Source organism: Meles meles, chromosome 10, assembly GCF_922984935.1.
Source record: "Meles meles chromosome 10, mMelMel3.1 paternal haplotype, whole genome shotgun sequence".
Classification (NCBI taxonomy): domain Eukaryota; kingdom Metazoa; phylum Chordata; class Mammalia; order Carnivora; family Mustelidae; genus Meles; species Meles meles.
Window position 1 is genome coordinate 19,400,064 of NC_060075.1, and position 21,172 is coordinate 19,421,235.

Genomic DNA, 21,172 nt, shown 5'->3' on the forward strand with positions numbered 1-21,172 from the left:
AGTGGAGAGAAGACAAGCAATGTCTGGTGAAACAATACACAAAATGCAGAATAAGGGGCCATGAATTCATCATAGTTAATTAGGACAGAAAGTCCCTAAGCAGCAGTCGAGAAATTAAGAGAAAAATAGAGAAGAAGGGCAGGAATAGGCCTAAGAATTATTACTATTATTTTTTTGTTTATTTACAGCATAACAGTGTTCATTGTTTTGGCATCACACCCAGTGCTCCATGCAGTATGTGCCCTCCCTATTACCCACCACCTGGTTCCTCAACCTCCCACCCCCCGCCCCTTCAAAACCCTCTGGTTGTTTTTCAAAGTCCATAGTCTCTCATGGTTCATCTCCCCTTCCAGTTTCCCTCAACTCCCTCTCCTCTCCATCTCCCCATGTCCTCCATGTTTGTTATGCTCCACAAATAAGTGAGACCATATGATACTTGACTCTCTCTGCTTGACTTATTTCGCTCAGCATAATCTCTTCCAGTCCCATCCATGTTGCTACAAAAGTTGGGTATTCATCCTTTCTGATGGAGGCGTAATACGCCATCGTGTATATGTACCACATCTTCCTTATCCATTCATCCGTTGAAGGGCATCTTGGTTCTTTCCAGAGTTTGGCGACCGTGGCCATTGCTGCAATAACATTGGGGTACAGATGGCCCTTCTTTTCACTACATCTGTATCTTTGGGGTAAATACCCAGCAGTGCAATTGCAGGGTCATAGGGAAGCTCTATTCTTAATTTCTTCAGGAGTCTCCACACTGTTCTCCAAAGTGGCTGCACTAACTTGCATTCCCACCAACAGTGTAAGAGGGTTCCCCTTTCTCCACATCCTCTCCAACACACGTTGTTTCCTGTCTTGCTAATTTTGGCCATTCTAACTAGTGTCAGGTGGTATCTCAATGTGGTTTTAATTTGAATCTCCCTGATGGCTAGTGATGATGAACATTTTTTCATGTGCCTGAGAGCCATTTGTATGTCTTCATTGGAGAAGTGTCTGTTCATATCTTCTGCCCATTTTTTGATATGATTATCTGTTTTGTGTGTGTTGAGTTTGAGAAGTTCTTTATAGATCCTGGATATCAACCTTTTGTCTGTACTGTCATTTGCAAATATCTTCTCCCATTCCGTGGGTTGCCTTTTTGTTTTGTTGACTGTTTCCTTTGCTGTGCAGAAGCTTTTGAAATTTTTAAGTCCCTAAATTCACTCAAAATATAGGGACCTTTATGCTTAAGACTCTAAATTATTCTAACTTTGACTTTTAACCTTTAATCTGGGATCTCTCTCATTTATTGAAATCCCAATATTACCCCCCCCAACCAATCATAGGAAAGCATTAAAGATTTTCATGGCTACTGCAGGGTGGGTCAGCAAGGAAAGGAATCACAGACCAGGTCCACTTTTGTGGTCTACAGCCGGGTGAAGAGAAACCACTTCCAACTGGGGGCATTCAGTGGTGGCAGCAAGAAATCAGAGGAGAATGAGACCCCTGAAGTCCCCAAGTAACTGAACTGGCATTCCAAAGCCTAGACTACTCAACACAAAGCTACCGACACCAGCTATTCTCTGCCTTCTAGCTCTCCTCTATTTATACAACCCAGCAAGAAACTGTTGCTCTTTCGTGAAGAGTACGATGACTTTAAGAAAAGATAAGACAAACGTGGAGAAAATACATGAATGGAATCAGGTTTATAAAAAATAAATAAATAATAAAAATGGAGTAGGTTGTGTCTGCTGAACTCCATTTCACGGAATAGAAAAATGAGGCCCAGAGATAGGATGGATCTCTCAAATCCATCCTATGTGATAGAACCGAGGCTCAGTATTATTTATTCCTTTGTAGTCTGGTGGTATTTTTACATGATGGCTGTGATCATGACATGAATGGGAAAGAGAGCTAGAGTTACATTCCAAAGATGAGGAACTTTGATCCTGGCTGAGACTTAGGTCACTTCACTACTAAATCCTTCATTTCCACTCTGTTAAAATGGGGAGAGTGCTCCCTAACTTACAGAATTGTTTTCTAAAGTGACACCACATATGTGAATGCACAATAGGCTATGGAACAGAAACATCCCCAGCGTGCTTCCAGTGGCACCAGCAGAATGATGTATTTTCTCATACAAAAGTGAAGTCCCAAAGGGGGAGAGGGCTGCAGGAACAGTAAAATCAAGGCTCTTGCTCTGTGATTCTCTTAGCGCTTCACTCCTCCATGGTCAGTTCGTCCTCAGGTTATTTTCCTCTAAAACTGCAAGGAAGAGAAAACCTCTCTTCCAATTCTGGAATAAAAATCCTTCCTTTTAGTCTGATTGGGCCAGAAAATAATTTGGACTTCCATCTTCTTTAGTAGCTCAACTCCCTTAAGAGCATAGTGTCAGAAGGATGCAAGGGCTAGTATAAGGGCACTAAGTATAGGCAAGCAGAGCCCAGGCCAGCAGAGTCTGTGTTCCTCAAAATGCAAGGGGTCTTTATCAGTAGCTAGTGGAGTCTATTTTCCCTATAAACATCCATGAATTGCTTAATACCATGTACTTCTTCAAGACACTCAGAAGTGATCACGTGTATCTTATCTGTGGGTTTCAGTTTGTGCATCCTTCTTCAAAAATCCATGAACGCTCTACTTTGAGTTTCATTAAATCCATTTCTCTCTCATTTCAGCCTGAACATTACAATCCAGCTCCACAGGTAGCAAATTGAAATGTTTAGTGGCCCATTGCAGACAGATTGAATCTGAAAAGAATACGGCCATAAGAAAGAAGCAAGGCATCAATATCATATAGTAAAGCTCTTGCCAAAGACAGTGATGATGTAGGTGAATGATTGAGCATTTGTTAAACTTCTCCCATTGTGAAAGTAACCTATTATTTTCCTGGTTGTGCAATGAAATGCCTCAATCACCAAAAGAACAAGTCAGTAAAAAATGATATGGCTTGTTTTCTACGGCTGTTTTTCTATGGGGATGGGACCCCACTTGACCAACAGTGTGCTTAATTCATCCTTGTCTGCTGTTCATTCGGTAACAGGTTTCATATGCTGCTAGGGAAGGCTTTTCCCTTCCTCCCTCCCTCCCTCCTCCCTTCCTTTCTTCTTCTTTGATTTTTGTTTTTGATAAAATTAAGCCTGACATAGTTGAAGTTGAAGGCTAAAGTGATACGGTTGCCTGATTTAGGATTACTTATAAAAAAGAAAATAAAAAGCATGTTGCAATAGCGTCAAAGCAAAACTATGAAAAAACAAATGAGGAGGAGGGGTCCTGAAATCTGCTTCTTCGTCTGACTGCACAGTAAAAACAGCTGAGGTTAGACAACAGTTCTCACGTGGTAGCATTTCATACCCGCAAATGCTGATTTATATCCCAACTGGTTTCCATGTCCGAATCATCTCAGCACTGAGAAATCCACTTACACAACATGAGCCCCAGCAGCTACACTGACCCAGGGCTGTGAGTAAGATGGGAGACACAGGCAGGCACCTACGAGATCAGATGCAGAGGAGATGAGCCTCTTCCCAAGGTCTACTCCAACCCGAGACATGAACCTCAACATTGCCTATCCAGTTTCTACAGCACTCCTTCTCAAATGCTATGGACTGAATGCTATGTCCCCATATGTCATGTTGAAGTCCCAATGTGATAGTACTTGGAGGTGGGGATCTTAGGAAGTCATTAGGTCATGAAGGTAGAGCCGTCATGAATGAGATGAGTGCCAATATGAGAAAGACAGTCTCTCTTGGCCACAGGAAGGTAGCGTGCGAGAGCAGGTACCTGCGAATCAGAAAACAGGTCCTCCCAGACACAGACCTTCTGGCGCCTTGATCTTGGACTTCAAGCCTCCAGAGCTGTGAGACGTACACCGTGTTGTCTGCCACCCGACCTATGGTATTTTCATTACAGCCTCAAGGGGCTAAAATCCCACATGTTGTGTCCTCGATGCCTGATGGCTACTTCATGCATTGTTTTATTAAATTCACAAGTTCTTCTGAGGCTGATATAAATCTGTCAACACTTATAGGCAAAGTACTGAGAATCTAAAAGTAGATGTTCTTCTTCACCTGCCATTTGATGTTAAGAACACAAAGGTGACCAATTTAAGTATAACGTGATGAGACCTCTGTAACAGTAACAGCAATCATAGTAATAGTCCCTAACACCTGTAGCAAATCCTAGCAAGTGAGTTCTACTGTGATCCCCATTTTACAGATGAGGAAACAGGGACAGAGAGACCTAAGACATCTGCCCAAGGTTTCACAGCTAGGAAGAAAGCAACACCAAATCAGTCAAGCTATAAGAGCCATGATGGGCTCTTTACCACGACACTAGATCTCACACCTCCTTGAAAAGGGAACAGAAAACCAATGATGGGAGTCATGACCCCCTCACAGGAAATCTTAAAAACAAGACTAAGTTCCAAAGGCAAGGGTAGCAATGGCAAAAGTGAACTACTGGAACTTCATCAAGATCAAAAGCTTCTGCACAGTAAAGGAAACAGTCATCCAAACCAAAAGACAACTGAAAGAACGGGAGAAGATATTTGCAAACGACATATCAGATAAAGGGCTAGTATCCAAAATCTATAAAGAACTTATCAAACTCAACACCCAAAGAACAAATAATCCAATCAAGAAATGGGCAGAAGGGCGCCTGGGTGGCTCAGTGGGTTAAGCCGCTGCCTTCGGCTCAGGTCATGATCTCAGGGTCCTGGGATCGAGTCCCGCATCGGGCTCTCTGCTCAGCAGCGAGCCTGCTTCCCTCTCTCTCTCTCTCTGCCTGCCTCTCTGTCTACTTGTGATCTCTCTCTGTCAAATAAATAAATAAAATCTTTAAAAAAAAAAAAAAAAAGAAATGGGCAGAAGACATAAACAAACATTCCTGCAAAGAAGACATCCAGATGGCCAACAGACACATGAAAAAGTGTTCAACATCACTCGGCATCAGGGAAATACAAATCAATACCACAATGAGATACCACCTCACAGCAGTCAGAATGGCTAAAATTAACAAGTCAGAAAACAACAGATGCTGGCGAGGATGTGGAAAGGGGAACCCTCCTATACTGCTGGTGGGAATGCAAACTGGTGCAACCACTCTGGAAAACAGCATGGAGGTTCCTCAAAAAGTTGAAAATAGAGCTATCCTACGACCCAGCAATCGCACTACTGGGTATTTACCCTAAAGATACAAATGCAGTGATCCGAAAGGCATGTGCACCCGAATGTTTATAGCAGCAATGTCCACAATAGCCAAACTATGGAAAGAACCTAGATGTCCATCAACAGATGAATGGATAAAGAAGATGTGGTATATATATATAATGAATATTATGCAGCCATCAAAAGAAATGAAATCTTGCCATTTGCAATGATGTGGATGGAACTAGAGGGTATCATGCTTAGCGAAATATGTCAATCAGAGAAATTCAACTATCATATGATCTCCCTGATATGAGGAAGTGGAGATGCAACATGGGGGGCTTGGGGGGTAGGAAAAGAATAAATGAAACAAGACGGGATTGGGAGGGAGACAAAGCATAAGAGACTCTTAATCTCACAAAACAAACCAAGGGTTGCGGGGGTGGGGGGCTGGGGGAAGGAGGGTGGTTGGGTTATGGACATTAGGGAAGGTATGTGCTATGGTGAGTGCTGTGAAGTGTGTAAGCCTGGCAATTCACAGACGTGTACCCCTGGGGCTAATAATACATTATATGTTAATTAAAAAAATTTTTTTAATTTTTTAAAAAATAAATAAAACCTTAATAAAAAACAAGGCTAAGTTTGCCTAGCCAATGAAGAGATGTCATCCCCCAGCTATTAGTCTGGGATATGGCCCAATACATACTAAATATAATGATGCCCCCCCGCACCTTGGGCCAGATATAATCAAAACCTTAATCTGATAAGAACAATAAGACTATCCTTGGCAGGGGTCAACTCTAACCTTCTAGGGCAGAGCCCAGCGACAAGCGAGAACCCTTCAGGATGTGGGAAACTATCCTGCTTCCTTTTTATTTATTTTCTTTCCCTCTTGATGTCATCTCCTGAATTCTATTCCTTCACAAAACCTGTTATTTCTCTAGCACCCCCACCAAAGTCAGCCTCGGCAGACAGTGCCTGATTATAATTGGCTGTCCTTTGCTATTACACAGACTCCACTAGTAAAGAGGCAATTGCCTATCAGAACCACATTCTGAAGACAGCGCCCATTAAGAATCTTCCTGTTGTTGCTCAGGGGGAAGCAGTCATTTGTGCTACGGAATCAGACTAAACATATCACATGTCATTTCTTTTGAAGATATGGCTCAGCCCAATACTACAAAATGACCGCTTTGAAAAAAAGCAAGCGAATGAGCAGCAAACCCAGAGGTTCTAACGTTATTAAATGCTGACGTTTGGAAAAGTATTCTCATAAAGATGGTGACCTGGGGGACAGTATAGTCGTAGAACTATGGGATGAAGGGGCCAGACAGAACAAGGTTTAATCACTGCTCCTGGTGCTTATTGGCTGTGTCATACTGAGCAACTTACTGAGACTCAGGTTTTTCATCTTTAAATTGGAAATATGATAATGCCAGAGGTTGCTGTAGGACTTCTGGGAGGATATCAAGTATCCAGCACAGGGTCTGCAGTGCTATTTCATTTAAGTCTGTTTAAACATCTCTCCCACCAGAATTTAAGCCCCATGATGGCAGCCATTCTTGTCTTTGTTCTCCAGAACATAACAAATGCTCAATGAGTATTTCATGAATAAATGAATCAACACACTGGTTGCCTTCTTCCTCAAAACAATGTCAATTCAAGTCAGATCCTCTTTTTTAGTGAGGCAGAAATTCTTTTATCAGGACTCCGTCAGTTACCTAAACCTTTCAAGAAGAATGTCCCTACCCCGGTGAACCAGAATATTTGTTCTCTCCCAAACTCAGTATCAACAACTCAGTGAGAGCTTGTGATGATACATGCCTCAAAATCATTCATTTTAGTTTGCAAGTCACTTATGAGGAATTCCTTTTCTTGTAACAACCCATATTTTACCTTCTTTTTCTTAATTCTTATAAATCAGGAGATTTTGCTGCATTCTAATAGGAGAACTAGGGGCTCTCTAAGTCAGAAGCAGGATTTACCTTGGTGGACAGCTTGGCCTTGTCCCCACACTTCTCTGAGTTGGAGGGTTTTTCTTAGGTTCTAGCTTGAGGATTTCAAAAAGCACTTTATAAATAATATGAACTATAAAACACCATGCAAATTTCAAGATTATCCCATTATCTAAGTAACAGTCAGTTGTCACTTAAGATAACCAGAGTTTCAAAATTTCAAGTCCTTGGATCTGTCAGAAACAAAAATGGTAACATTTTCTGGAAATAAGCATTTGAGAGTTGAGAAAAAAAATTTACAGATTTCCATAATCTACTTTTTTTTTTTTTTTTTTTTTTTTTTAAAGATTTTATTTATTTATTTGACAGAGAGAGATCACAAGTAGGCAGAGAGGCAGGCAGAGAGAGTGAGAGGGAAGCAGGCTCCCTGCCAAGCAGAGAGCCCGATGCGGGGCTCGATCCCAGGACCCTGAGATCATGACCCGAGCCGAAGGCAGCGGCTTAAACCACTGAGCCACCCAGGCGCCCCTTATAATCTACTTTTTTTTTAAAAAGAGATTTTATTTATTTATTTCTCAGAGAGGAAGTAAAAGAGCACAAGCAGGGGGAGAGACAGGGCAGGCAGAGGGAGAGTGAGAAGCAGGCTCCCTGCTGAGCAAGGAGCCTGATGTTGGGGCTTGAGCCCAGGGTCCCTGGATCATGACCTGAGCTGAAGGCAGACACTTAACCAACTGAGCCACCCAGGTGTCCCTTCTATAATGTACTTTAATATAACAAAGTGTTAATCAAATTAATTGGTATGTCACTGTCAACTTTATTTTTCTGTTTCTATTTAACAATGTTTTGGGCGGTCATTTTATTAAGTAATCACTGGTGTAAACTGATTTGTATCATTTTACCAGGAAAAGCATCAGTGTAAGTCCTTCAAAGCATCTGATAATTAGTTATATGCTAAATGAGTCTCTTGGCTTCAATTTTACGCTGGTTTTAAAAAAACAAAAACAGGTAGGTAAAGGCCAGTGACTATTATACATAAAACAGTGTAAGAACACACTTGAGATATGAAAGCAGCCCCTCTGTGATGGATTCAGTGTTTGTGTCCCCCCAGAATTCGTGTGTTGAAGCTCTAACCTCTGGGTGATGGTATCTGGCGGGGGCAGGCGGGAGGAGGTAGGTCTTTGGGTGGTAATTAAGTTTAGATAAGGGGGGAGTGGAGCCTCCTGATGGAATAAGGGCACTTTTAAGAGGAGTAGGAGACATCAATGTTTCCTCTCCCCACCCTGTGAGGACAAGGCCGGAAGGTAGCCAACTGTAAACCAAGGACAGGGAACTCACCAGAACCTGAGTATACTGGCACCATGGTGACCTTGGACTACTAGTCTCCACAAGGATGAGAAATAAATCTGTTGCTCAAGCAACCCATTCTGGAGACTAGGACATACCCTTCACATTCATATTAAGTGGGCCTGAGCTACAGCAGGTGCAGAAACTTCCATTTGCCATCTCTTTTGAGAAGCAAATTGCTCAGGTAACTCTGTACCTCCCCTCCGAGCCCCTCTGGTCCCTGCCCTCTACAACAGGAATGTTAATGAGAGCTTCCCCTCTCTGCAGGCCACCAGCAACAGGGAGGCAGGCAGGCTTTTCTTACTAGCCTGAGAAGGAAATCAGGGAGGAATAGAAATTTCTGTGGTCCTTATCCCTATTTTGAATTTGAAAAATGTGGCTTCTGTCAGCAAACAAAGAAAAATAATTCAGGCAGCTCTCTCGGCAGATAGTCTTTGTGTCCACATATATTTAGAAAGCTGTCTTTTCTTTCCTTTTTTTTTTTCCCCTACCCTGTGGTTTTTTGGAACATTCTATAGTAAAGCAGCAGTGATTACAGAGGAAGCTGTTAAACGATCTCTGATTTCATCCTCACTTCATTATTCTCGAAATCCCCACCCTCCTTGCAGCTCACACTGGGCGTCCACACTGAGGATAAACGCCCCGCCCTGTGCTGTCCCGAATACAGGACAACCACAAGCCACAAGCACTTCCAATGTGACTAGTCCAAACTGAGATGTGCCTGGAGATTAAATACACACTGGATTTCTAAGATTTAGTGTGAAAACCAGAATGTAAAATATGCTATAATTTTTATATTTATTACAAGTTGAAATTGTGGAAAACTAACAAGAAATCTCATTTAGAAAGGAGGCCGCTGGGGGTGCAGTCATGCCCCGCCCTTCATCAGTTGCAGACACAACAGGAAGAGAAGCACTGTGGGCAAACACTTCTTTCCTATCTCAGCAGGAAGGGCTTTCCTTTGCCCTAGCAACAGCCTAGCCAATGAGAGACAATCACGACTCAGCCAAGGAAAAACACCTGTACTTGGAACTCTCAGTTTACTCCAATGGACTTTTTGTTTGTAAGAGCCTTCTCGACAACCCCCCCCCCCCCCCCCCCCGGCCACCCTTTTCTCTATAAAACACTATATTGCTCTCCTTTGTTGTCCAGAATTGCCTATGGTTTTCCCACAGCTGTCCCAGACTGCAATCCTCCACTAGTCCCCAATAAACCCATTTTTGCTGGTAAAATAATGGCCAGTTTTACTTTTTAAGATGAATTATGATTATTTTGGATGTAATGGGTGAAATAAAAAATACTATCAAATTTATTTCAACCTTTTCTTTACCATGGACTCATATGTCTTTGGGAGAGTGCTGATCTACACACTTTTTAGTTAACCAAAAGTTATTTCTAGTGTTGACTTGTGTGTATAAACGTAAATACAAATACTAATAATGTGTGTCTGTTACCATTGCAGCAGGCACTTGTAACTGATAAACCAAATTTATAAATTCTTACAAAGGAGAAGGAAGGTACCATGCTGAAAAGTTTAAAAAATGTGTTCATCCTAATAATTTAATAATATCGCAGTAAATGGAATTAATAAAAAGGTCTACACATGTATAATTTTTCACACGCACACAAACCTGCAAGCCTACATACACATAGTGGTCAGACAAGGGACAATTCAAACTAATTGGGAGGGAAGTTCATTCACACATTAGCAGAGGCCAAGTGAATACGCTCTGGCTAAATGCTGTCTATTAGAAAATATAATACACAAATAAATCACGTGTCTAATTGGCATAGAAAAGCCCCAGTGGAAGCACGCTCTTGAATAGTGCCTAAAATAATTTGATTGTTAGCTTTTGATCTGGTTGATCTTGTTTAATTGTGTTAATATTCAATTTCATTAAAATCTTTAAGGTACTATGCTTCAACTCAACTCCAATTCAGATTATCCTATCACAGATTCGCCTTAAAATTGCGAATTATGCAATCCTATTATATTCTGCACAGATCTTTTTGAGGGTGTGTAAGAGCTATTTGAATAATGGAAATTTCTGAAGCCTAGGATTACATTTTAATTTTAATTACTCAAAAATTCAAATTGGAAAATTATGAATTTCTAGGGTTTCTTTAACTCTTTGGTGGAATACCACTTGCAAATTTAAGATACTGTTTATTTTCATTGATACACATTTTCACATTTGTATTCTCAAATCTCCTGCTTATCTGGCCCTTCTGGTTTTTTTTTTTTTTTTAAACAGATAAGAATATGTTATAAGATAGTTGCTATTCTAAATAGACCTATGATAATGTAAACATCCCAATAAGAGTCTTTCCAAAATATCTGCTTATGCATGTAAGGTATTTGTTTGCCCTGAAGCTGCTGTCATTGTTAAAAATATTCTACATCAAGAAATGCCTTAAAAAAATGACATGGTGACATATCTTTATCTATTAAAGTTTTTGGAAGATCTAAAATCATTTAAACCTCAGTCCAATGAATGAAGAACTAAATCAATTAGGTACTATCATTTGATGTTACAAAAATATATGTGTGTATATACATACACATAAAATACATATATGCATATATAAAAATATATAGTACTATATAAAGCAATTGTACTTAATTTTGGGGTCCTTAAATTTGCTCTAGGGTAATTCCAAAGAAGATTAAAAAAAACTGTTTGGAAGGGAAGGAAAAATAAAGTAAGATAAATACAGAGAGGGAGGCAAATCACAGGACTCTTAACTACAGGAAACAAACAGGGGCTTTGGAAGGGAGGTGGGGGGAGATGCGGTAATTGGATGATGGGCATTAAAGGAGGGCACTTGATATAAACAGCACTGGGTATTACATGCAACTGATGAATCACTGAATTCCACCCCTGAACCTAATAATATACTATACATTAACTAAATTGAATTTAAATTTAAAAATTAAAAATAAAATAAAAAGTAAAAACTTGAGGTGGGGGAAAAACTGTTTGGAGCACTGGTGGCATTTTTTAATATTAAAAACATATTTAAGGGTGCGCCTGGGTGGTTCAGTCAGTTAAGCCTCTGCTTTTGGCTCAGGTCATAATCTCTGGGTCTTGGGATAGAGCCCCGTGCCAGGCTCCCTGGTCAGCAGGGAGTCTGTTTCTCTCTCTCCCTCTGTCCCTGCTCGTGCTCACTCTAGATCAAATAAATAAAATCTTTAAAAATAAATATTTAAGTATTTTTATGGATAAAATTCAATTAGATGATCAAATCTATAATGTTTACTAAAAAAAAAATCAGTCCTTTTATGATATTTCTAACATGTCACCTAAAAAAATTCAGTTGCAAAGACATGTTTACTCTCCTTTCTTCTACATTCCTAGCTTGGAATCCTAGAATTATAGTCCACTTCCTTTTAAGTAAATAAAGAAAGAGAGCTGTCCAAAGTCATCAAGTGAGAAAATGGTGGTTATACTCTTTCCACACTAATTCACAGCTGGAGCTCCCCCTTACCTTTTTAAATTCAAACAGGCCCGGTATTCTCATTCTCAAATTCACAATGTTTATTTTGCATGGATTTTTTTTTTTCCAGACTACATTTAACCAAATTAAGTTACTTAGTCCCTTGAGGAAACTATAAAAACTCAACTGTCCATTCTACTATCACAAACTCCGCATAGTGAAGGCAGTAATACTCTCACATACTGATATCCTAGACACTAATGGGGTCTTTCTCTTTACAACCAGTGCTGTGGATTCTCTCCCCAAATCCACAATCTCTATTAGCTTGCATAGGTTTCCTTCTGAAATTACAACTACCTCTAACTGCCCTCTTGTAATCAAACTTTATTTATTTTTTTTAAAGATTTTATTTATTTATTTGACAGAGAGAGAGATCACAAGTAGGCAGAGAGGCAGGCAGAGAGAGAGGAGGAAGCAGGCTCCCCACGGAGCAGAGAGCCCGATGCGGGGCTCGATCCCAGGACCCTGAGATCATGACCTGAGCCGAAGGCAGCGGCTTAATCCACTGAGCCACCCAGGCGCCCCTTGTAATCAAACTTTAATTCATATTAAGCCTAGGATTTGAATCTGATCAAGTTAAATTTTCTGAAAACAGATATTATTAAGTTAGTACTTATAGCAGAGAAGGGCTCTGTTTTTTTCCCTTTATTAACTAACAAATAAACTATATTTTGTAACAGATAGTGGTCCCCACAATGTTCCTTGGATCACATTGTATAACTAAGTCTCTCTATAAAAAACAATTACAAAGCCAACATATTTCAGGCAACAAAATGTACATGGACTAAAATAAATGAATGTGGATTGTCCGTTGTTATCTGTTATAATACTATCTGACATTTACCTCTTGACTAGGACCTTTTAGCACACCAACAGACTACAGGCTCAAACTCATGAATTCCATGGTTGAGTATCTGACCATGTGTCTCCCTAGATAGTCCCTTTATCAATGAATAAGTGGAAACAATTTCCTGCACTTTTGGAATTTGTCAAAACTCACAGAGTAAATCAGAGACAAATCCAGGAAAGGAGTCCACAAGCAACATCTTTCAATTTCTTTTGTTCACAAAGTCAAGATGACTTTGATATAAAGAACTTGAATCAACATCATACAGAATTCATTTAGTACAGCTTCTCTGAATTGTATCTTTTGGAAAAACAAACAAACTTGCCTCTCCAGAGAAGAATAAATTTAAAGAGGCTTAACACATAACTCTGGAAAATACCTCCTGCTCTGTCAATCTCTCCCACACTCTGTACTTCAGCAAATTATAGTTCAGTCAGAAAAATCCTGGAGTCTAAAAAAAAAAAAAGAACTATTAAATTTTATTTAACCCAGGGTTTTTTCCCCCATTACTATCTTTTCCCTTACTGGCCATGACTCCAGTTACATTTCCTGGGGCACTAGTGTCTTGTGGAACATAGTTTGGCAAATGCTGGATTTATTGAAAAGTACACAGGCTTGAAAGACAAATGAACACAGGGTAAGACTAAAGTAGCTCTCTGGCTAATCTGGACCCCAGTTTTCCTAAAAATACGAGTCTTAATGTAGATCTGACAATGAATAATGCAAAATCAATTGCTCTAATCCATTTTCCACTGTAACAGCAAATAATAAACTTTATTCATTAAGCGAAACAAACATTTAGAGAAAGTGCAGCGTTTTAGATTCTGCTGGAGCTCCTAGAGATGGTCCTTACATGAAGGAGCTCACAGTAGTAGGGGAGACAAACACTCAGATAAACCACTACCGGAAGTGATTCAGCCTCTTCGCTGATTGCGCATAAAAAGGGTCAGGCTGACCAAACCCTCTGGAGGAGTGGAACAGAAGGATGATCGTCAGTTTGCTTCAGGGGTAAGGTGACGGGCACCCCAAAGACACAGGACCCTATTTATTCTTTTTTTTTTTTTTTTTGGTAAAGATTTTATTTATTTGAGAGAGAGAGTGAGAGAGAGAGAGAGCACTCGCACAAGCAAGGGGAGAGGTAGGACAGGCAGAAGGAGAGGGAGAAGCAATGTGGAGCATGGTCCTGGGATCACGACCCAAGCAGAAGGCAGATGCTTAACCGACTGAGCCACCCAGCTGTTCCTATCAGGACTCCATATTTAATTTCCTATTACAGACACAGGACACCAACATACAAATTTACCATCAGCCTCCAAACTTTAAAGTTCTATGCAAAATCTAAATATATGCCCTCAAAAACCATCAAGAGTGAAAAATGATAGCCAATGTACTTGACAGAAATAAGAAAACAAGACATGAGATGCTGGTATGGAGTAAGATGCCCACTAAATGTTGGTAGCTATTTTTTCATAAGTTTAAGTGAAATATAATCTACAAGGCTAAAATAAATAAAAGTTGTACATATCTTTATGCATCTTCTTTAAGATTAATAGTCTCAATTCAAAAATGAAATCACTCACTTAAAACTATATACAACAAATACAGAAAAAAAATAGCCTAAGGCTTTTTTTTTTACATGGAAAGGCATTGATGGGGGGGGGGGCGGATATAGGGAACTAGGGGAATAAAATCAAAGGCCACAAATACAAAAGCAATTTAATCCATAGAGCATTCGAGCTTTTTTTTTTTTTTAATGAAGCATCAGCTTATTTGTGTTTTTTTGTTCTTAAAACTGCACACAAATGCAGTTCACACAGCACGTTTTTAAAACAGCTGATTTCCATCTTGCAGCACAGGTGGGTATATTAGGGGAAAAGAAGGTGGGCTCCTGAGTTACACAGCTCTGGGTTTTCAACCATGTTGTAGCACCAACTAGATGTGTGACCTTATGTAGGATTTTTTATGTTTTATGGGAAAAAATGTTTTATGGAATAAAAATGTCTTACAGAAAGAAATGAGAATAACAGTAGTTACTTCACAAAAGAACTGTAACAGTTAAAATAATCTGTGTTAAAGTGCCTTCCTCTTCCTTCAGCATTAAAATAAGTCATCATCTCCCCATTTCACTCCCAGTTTCCTTTTTTTTAAAGATTTTATTGATTATTGGGGCACCTGGGTGGCTCAGTGGGTTAAAGCCTCTGCCTTCGGCTCAGGTCATGATCCCAGGGTCATGGGATCGAGCCCCGCATCCGGCTCTCTGCTCGGCAGGGAGCCTGCTTCCTCCTCTCTCTCTGCCTACCTCTTTACCTACTTGTGATCTCTGTCTGTGAAATAAATAAATAAAATCTTAAAAAAAAAAAAGATTTTATTGTTTATTTATTTGAGAGAGAGAGAGCGCGTGTGCACACACTGGAGCAGGGAGAGGAACAGAGGGAGCTGGAAAGGCAGACTCCCCACTGAGTATGGAGCCTGACATGGGGCCCAATTTCAGGACCCTGAGGTCATGACCTGAGCTGAAATCAAGAGTTGGGGTCTTTTAAAAAAGATTTTATTTACTTGACAGAGAGAGTGAGAGAACACAAGCAAGGGGAAATGGGGGAGGGAGAAGCAAGCTCCCTGAAACAAGGGGGCTCTAACCCAGGACCCTAGGATCATGACCTGAGCCAAAGGCAGACGCTTAATGACTGAGCCACCCGGGAGCCCCAAGAGTTGGAGTCTTAACTGACAGCCACTCAGGTGCCCCTTCCAGTTTGCCTCTCTGAATGAGAACAAAGATAAATAAAAAGAGAAGCAAAGACAGTGACAAAAGATAAGGGAGAAGAAGAACCAGTCTAGGTAAAGACCATCTCTTTGTCATAAGGGAATTACCACTGGGAGCTTTCCTAGACTAGTTTCCCAGGTCCCAGGCTTTCAGCTTTAGCATCTGAATGAGGAGGGAGGCCCAGGAATGTGACCTGTTTTTTCTGTTCCCTAGGTACTAATTCTGATGTAGCCAATTCCAGACCAGTCCTTAGTATAAATTTCCTAAAGCAATAAACACACAAAGGTGGAGCTTAATAAATCTTTATTAAATGAATACATTGTGTGGGACTGACTGATGGAACCATTTATGGTATCATTTAAAGAGAGGAAAAAAGATTCCAGGAATAATGCCCTGGGTGAGTGTGGAATACTGACAAGACTTCCTGCCTTCAGAGTCTAAAAAAGGAGGCTGACATGTAAACAAATAAAGTAAAATTGTGATAAATATAATAGGAATGCAGTAGAAAGGAGAAGGGGATTAATGTGCTGTTCAAGAGCAGTTAATTTTAAGAATTCAGTATGTTATGTCACTTCGATGTCAACTACAACAATAATGAAAACCCAAAAGATTATGAAGAAAAAAAGACCAAAATTTAAGGGGGACTATCAATTTGTTTTACATTTACAATGTCATACTTTAAATGTTCCGTGGTCAGTATGGTATTTTGTTTTTTAATGCCTCGAGAAATAGTACAAATAACCTCCAAAATGTGGAAAATACACCAACTGGGTTTACATGTTAATCTTCATATAAGACATTATTTCAGCTGTCCTTAATACTGTCACATTTCAGTATAACAAAGGAACCTGGACAGTCCTTTGGCTTTTATTATAACAGGATTTGATACACACAAATATAGCTGTTCAGAGAAGCATAATAGAGATACTTCTAGAACTGTACATCAAACTTATAAAATGTGGAGACACTTAATGAACATCACTGATACTGATGACTAAAAAGTTGCTGTCACTATCAGTTTACTGTCAACGTAGACTTAAGCTGTACACGGGTTGGTTTGGACCTGCCATTAAACGATATTGGAAAGAGGCTCAGCCCTTGAGGGTAAAATGTTGACTCTTGCGATTCACTCACAAAGAGTCACAATGTTGACTCTTTGCGACACAAAGTCTACTTTCTTGTCTAAAAGTAAATAAAAAGAGAATATATCTTCAATAATTTCTCTCCCCCTGGGGCGCCTGGGTGGCTCAGTGGGTTAAGCTGCTGCCTTTGGCTCAGGTCATGATCTCGGGGTCCTGGGATCGAGTCCCGCATCGGGCTCTCTGCTTAGCAGGGAGCCTGCTTCCCTCTCTCTCTCTCTATCTCTCTGCCTGCCTCTGTCTACTGTGATCTCTCTCTGTCAAATAAATAAATAAAATCTTTAAAAATAATAATAATAATAATAATAATTTCTCTCCCCAGTACTATTGAACCAGAGACAGGCAAGCTTGGTGTGACAAAGACACAACTCCATTCCTTCTGGTTGCAAGGAGAGAAGTGAAAATACTATTCAAATTCTTTTAATTTAAGATTCAATTTATTTATTTGAAAGAGAGAGATAGCAAGAGAGAACATGAGCTGAAGGTGGGTAGTGGGAGAAGCAGATACCCTGTTGACCAAGAAACCTGATGTGAGGCTCGATCCTAGGACCCTGGGATCATGACCTGAGCAGACGGCAGACACTTAACTGACTGAGCCACGCAAGAGCTCCAATATTCAAATTCTTGAAATAAGCCATGTATTCTCACCTTCTGAGCATTTACAATGGTTCACCTGTAAGGATTTACAAAAATGCACACTGGAGGGCCTGACCGTCAGTGTTTCTGATTCCACAAGTCTGGGTGGGACTGAGAGTTTGCATTTCTAACAACTTCCCAGGGGATGAAATGGTACTGAGGCAGTGGTCACCCTGTGCGAACCACTTAAACCCTTTCTGTTCAGCCTTGAACAATCCTACCCGATCTGGCCACACCCACTGAAACTTTGCTCAGCAATGACCTCTTCTCTAAAGCCTTCCCTGAGACCCTATCTGTGCTTTCCTATCCTGCTGCTCCCTTCTTCTAATACAAACAAACAAACAAACAAACAAACAAACCATTTTTCATAGCTCTTCTCTTTTACTGAGACTGAGTTCAGCATGGCTGTCTGGACAGAGACAGCATTACACACATTTTTACTGATTTCACTGCACGTGACTGTGAAGACAGCAAGCTTCGGTATCAGACTGCCTGGGTCTGAGCCATGGCTCCGCGGCTTCCTAAGCATGTGATGAGGGCCATGTTGCTTCAAGTCTCTGAACCTCAATTCCCCCTCCAAAACAATAAAGATCTTGACAGGGCACACCACACAGGGTTGCTTGTGCAAAGTAAAAATAGTGATGTAACGTGGTTAGCACGTCACCTGACATGTGACAAATGCTTAACAAATGTGATTCCCTGACAGTATTATTAAGAAACACAGATTTCTAAGAAAAGAGGGATGATAAGTTGCTGCTGGAAAACCCTTCAAGAAAAGAGGATCTTTATAGCTTCCTTTTGCTCTTCCCGCACATCTCCCCCCCCCCCAACACTCTCTGCACACCCCTCTCTGTCTTCTCTGCCCTGGGAATAGCTCTCTGGCTACAGACCCTCAACCCCTGAAAATGTCCGCCTGTGCGACGTTTGCTGCCACCGCCTTCTGGGGCAGGGGCACCACTGAGCAGTCGAGCCCACCACGGTCTGCAGTGGTGCTAAAACCACCAGAGACACTGATTGATCAGAGCCTCAGCAGCTGGGCAGCTCCATGCCCCCTGACCTCACTCATCCCTAGACACAGCTTCCAAACCAGTGCCATTTCAAGGGACATCAACACCACAGCCAAGTTCATCAGGGCGGGGGCTGCCACGGTTGGGGACAGCTGGCTCTGGGGCTGGAACTGGGGCTGAGTTTGGGAGCCTCATCACTGGTGATGCCAGCAACCCCTCTCTGAAGCAATAGTTCTTCTCCTACACCGTTCTGGGCTTTGCCCTCCCAGGGGCCATGGGGCTCTTTTGCCTGATGGAGGCCTTTTTCATCCTCTTTGCCATGTGCCAGAGGCACGTCCACTTCCCACAGGTCTTCCTCCCATGTCTCATCTGCCCTGTATGTTCCTTTGTCTGTATCTCCCTACGCAGCCTGGTGAAAGTCGTTGGCTCCGGGTTTGACAGAGAGAAGACAAATACTGTGGTCATAAGAAGGAAAAAAAAGAGAGAGCGAGAAGATCTTTATAAAGTTTTGCTATGAGATGAATTTTTAAAAGTGATTTTTTTTTTTTCCTTTTCAAGAACATTGGGAGTAAAAGTCTTTATTACTTCACAGCTCTCTGGATTGGACTGGTGTGTGAAGACTGGGGCACAGGGCTGCTCAGTGTCCCTGACTTTATTGCGCTAGAGTCAAGAGATGGGAGAGGAGCTGGGCGAACACTCAAGAAGGAAGCCTACAATGGCCAGGGGAAGGATTCTCAGCATGGTCACGAACACTCGCTCTACTCTGAGAATTATTTACCAAGATACGGCTGGAAGTGTGGGCCGTTTTACTTGGAGAGCAAAACAGTTTCATGACTAGATTTCTTAACTATCTGACCTACAGTAATAAATGTGGAGATGAGGAGGACTGGACTGCATACGGAAGAAATGATAAAGACAGATAGTAATAAACAGCAAAATAACAAGAACAGTAATGAAGAGTACGATGACAAAAATATGTAACCGAAGAGGGCATTTCAACAATTTCAGCCTGTACACAGATTATTGCAAATGTCTGCCTGGTAGCGGAGATACCATTATTTAATTCCAAAAGAACTGGCATCCTTTGGTTTCTCAAGTACTCGGAGTATAATATAAATGTCAAAACTTTCACCCAGGAACCAATGAACCATCTCCTGACAAAGAAAAACGGGCCCGGGAGCAGAGGGCTGTGTCTTCTGAAATGTTAAAAATGACAGACAAGCTAAATTACGTTTGAAGGTTTTATTTTTCTAAGGCAGACAAATGACATTTTTACTAATACTGAAAGATAATTTACTTGTTTAAAAAAATATATTCAGGCCATGTTCTTCTAGTTCCAGGGCTTCCCATACCACTTATAACAACAGAGAATACTAATGACTAATAAAATTGGGCACCGTTTCTTTTCTTACCCATCCCGAAGGAGCAATAATCATCACGACAGTGTCATTTCAAATGTAAAGCAAAATCCCTAATCCACGGGGACTCCAAGTGGAAAGCTGCAAGGTATTGTTTTACTGCTGCCACTTTTTTCATGGCAGATTTCCATCTTGTGGAAGACTTCATTCTAGTTAGCTAAAGGCTGTGTTGATCAAAGGAAAAATGCATGTAGATATATACACTGTATAATGCCTATTCTATATACTGTGGGCCTACGCACAGAATTCTATTTGCAGCTGGCTTCCCAAAAAGCCCAGCTCTTTCAGAGCTAATCATGCTAATAAAATTTACTACCTTCTTCTTGGCTTTGGTGAAGATCCCTATAAAATTACACAATGACCTCAGGACATTTCTATTTGCATTATGGGGTGTCCCCATCATGATTCTAACGCTGAGTTCAATGGCATGTAAAGTGATGCTAAGTAGTTCTACTCTAGACCAACTATTTTAAGAGTGCTTCAAGGCAAATATGTCCTCTAAGCCTACTTTTAAAAATAAATTTTACGTATGTCTGCACACACACACAGCTTCCTAGATCTAGATTCATACACTAGATTGTTAAGATTTAATACAACAATTTGTATTAAATAACTACCCTTATCCAATAGGTTTTGTTTTTTTGTTTTTTTTTTTTTTTTAGTCACATTTCCTGGCAACTGATTAATAACCAGGCAAGCTAAAATAATGAACAACCGTTTTGAATTTACTTTAAGGCCAGACTGAAGAATTTAACTAGCTTGGAGAAAAGTTAGTACTTGTATTAATAATCACGTCATTAGGTGGGGAATAAAAATGTTAAGAGGCACTAGAGAGGGGTAACTATCATCACAGAAATTTAGAATCAAAATACATGAAACAATAAGGATACCAGAGAAAGCCAAACATTAAACTTAGTACCAAATATTATACTTAGTACCAATGCTTTGCCTACAGATTTATCAAAACTGTGGTAGCCCTGTCAAGTCTCAGTTTGTGCTAGCTGGTTAGACGGAAATCACACTCTGCTGACTGGACGTAGCTGGGCTAAGAGAAGACCAAGTAATTGCCACCATCACTGCCCCACCTATCCCACATATGGTCCCTATTGATGGGGTCAGCCCAGAGACCTTGTTCTACAGCATGACTGCATCCTACCAAGCTGTAGCTAAGTAGGCCAAGACTAGGCGTCCTACCCAATGGCAACCAACTGAAAGGCTGGCTAGAAGCCATAATCATGTTCTTACACCTAGAAACCCCAAAATTAAAATGAGGTAAAGAAAAAAGTACATGACACATCATGATGTGTAAGTCCAATTTTTTTTTTAAAGATTTTATTTATTTATTTGACAGACAGAGATCACAAGCAGGCAGAGGGGCAGACAGAGAGAGAGAGGAGGAAGCAGGCTCCCTGCTGGGCAGAGAGTCCAATGCAGGGCTCGA

At 40.7% G+C, this 21,172-nt stretch overlaps 1 protein-coding gene and 1 pseudogene across 1 annotated transcript in view; one reads left to right on the forward strand and one right to left on the reverse strand.

The window, feature by feature from the left end:
* Nucleotides 1-21,172, reverse strand: part of EXOC4 (exocyst complex component 4) — a 740,765-nt gene that overhangs the window by 327,282 nt on the left and 392,311 nt on the right. The gene's annotated exons all lie outside the window — the stretch shown is intronic.
* Nucleotides 18,158-19,147, forward strand: LOC123952093 (annotated as a pseudogene).